We start from the raw sequence: 2,583 nt of genomic DNA, 5'->3' as shown, positions 1-2,583 counted from the left end.
CCCCCCCCCCCCCCCCACAACTTTCCAAATCTTTTTATATTTTTTCTGCCAATCCATTGTTCTGACCACTCCCTTCCAGTGGGTGGTCTTCTTACTCTGTTTATATCCTTTTTTGTCCCTATCTTCTTACTCAGTCTTATCCACTACCCTAACATTTCTCTTCCTCTCACATCATACCATTCAAACAGTCTCCCTCATGACCATGACTAGCTTTCCTCTCCCTCTCAGTTCACATCTACCTCTTGATACTCTCTCATTTCTCATTTGCATTTTCCCAAATTCTAACGCTAATACCTTTACCTCTCTCCCTCTCTCTCTCTCCCTCTCTCCCTCTCTCTCTCTCTCTCTCTCTCTTTCTCTCTCTCTCTCTCTCTGTCTCTCTCTCTCTGAAGAAGAAAAAAGACAAGTGTACAAAAATGTTCCACTTCTTCCTCACAGCATAAAAAAACATCTTGCAACTTAAACTATTCGTATCCTTTTCTCAGTTTGTTATCTAAAGAAAAAGAAATGTTAAAATTACAAGTCTGGTTTCTCCTATTTAAATAATCACTCAGCAATGTAATCCTGAATGATTATAACCATCAATTGTAATCAAGAATAACTTTGCATAAGTATGTAGTTACAGGCAGATACAACCACTCTCTCAGCCAGTTTGAGTCATTATTAGCCTGTAAAGTAGAACATTTTCTGTATCTAGGCAAGTTTTTATCAAACAAGTGCCCCTCAGAAAAGGATGCGGAACACAAAACTGGAGCTGCATATGGGGCATTTGGAAAGTTAACCAAACACATTTCTAACAACAAAGGATCTTAACTTAACAACGAAAATTATGGTTTATAATGCTGTTGTCATCTCAACCTTGCTATACAGCTGTGAAACCTGGACTAGATAACAAAAGTTTTATTCAGTTTTGAGCACCAAATGGGAACACTATGTGACTAAAAACAAAGTCCTGGAAAAAGCCAATAATCAAAGTATCGAATTGCTGATCACTAAACACTAACCTTCAATGGTCAGGACATGTAGCAAGAATGGAAAGGTCAAGATTCCTACATCAAGTCTTATTCAGTGAACTCACTTCAGGAAAAAGACCCTCTTCAAAGATACAAGGACCAACTCTAAACAACACTGTAAGCCACAGGGATTGATCTTAAATCGTTTGAAACACAAGCCCGAAACTGTACCAAGTGGCAGTGTTCCATCACCATCAAAACCAAAAACTTCAAAGCCACCAGAAAAGAAAAGGAGGAAATCAGATGACAGGAGAGAAGGGCTCAACAAAATCAACCTCATCCTTCACCAACATTGCCATGCAGTCAATGCCATCAATTCTGGTCTACAGAGTCATCAACAGCATTACCATAAAGGAAGCATTCAGAAAAAGAAGAAACTCAATTCTCAGATACTAGATAAAGCCACCGCTGATGGATGGCATTAATAAGGGCATCCAGCTATAGAAGCCATGCCAGAGAAGAGAATGGGATATGATGCAGTCATCTGACCCATCAGATCTAGTCAAGCCATCAAACTCATGCCAACATGAAAGGCAGGCATAAAAAGATGATACAGTCGAGGATGTGGACAATCAGAAGAAAAATGGTAGCAGACAGGATTAAAAAGCTTCAAATACAATTGTTTTTCTTCTGTTTAAAAACATGAGGCAAATCCTACTAGAACAGATTTTTCTCTTTTGAGTGTTACATTTATATTTAAACATAATATATTCATTATAAACCTTAAAATGAATTTACATGAGTCACAGTAATTAGAATCTAATTCCTCTAATTATCAAACAATTTTGCTGTTTCTTTGTCTATGTAACAGACATATGCTCAGAATCACAAAAGAGTAAAATAAATGAGCTTGCTACAGGTCCCTGCCTAAATCATGAAATCTTTTCTCTTCCTCACAACAAAGAAATATCTAAAATGGCTTGTCAAGTCTGCCTGATGGTCTCTTATCTTGTTGAGGGTAGACAAAGGTAATTTAAGTAACAGTAATTTGCTGGATTCAAATTCTATAGACTGTATCCAGCCTCCTTTCCATATAAAAATTAGCCTTATGCATAGTCAGAAGAAATCAATATAAGCAAACATTAACATATGCTATGGTGAATAGAATCAGTTAAAATATACAATAGAGGAGATGATTCCATTCATTCATGAAATAATCTATATTCAAATCTCAGTGAAGTAAACTGTCTCATGTATTGACGTAATTTTGGGTGTAACCCTCAGTCTGACTGACTAAATATCGCATCATGTGTTACCATGTATACATACATATACACACGTGTGTGTGTATACATACATATATATATATATATACATTTATATATATATATATATATACATACATATATACATATATATATACATACATATATACATATATATATATATACATACATATATACATATATATATATATACATACATATACATACATATATACATATATATACATACATATACATACATACATATATATATACATACATATATATATACATACATATATATATATACATATATATATATATATACATATATACATATATATATATACATATATACATATATA

The sequence above is a fragment of the Octopus bimaculoides genome, chromosome 3 (assembly GCF_001194135.2).
Source record: "Octopus bimaculoides isolate UCB-OBI-ISO-001 chromosome 3, ASM119413v2, whole genome shotgun sequence".
NCBI lineage: Eukaryota > Metazoa > Mollusca > Cephalopoda > Octopoda > Octopodidae > Octopus > Octopus bimaculoides.
The sequence above is the reverse complement of the archived record's forward strand: the minus strand, read 5'-3'. Positions refer to the sequence as shown.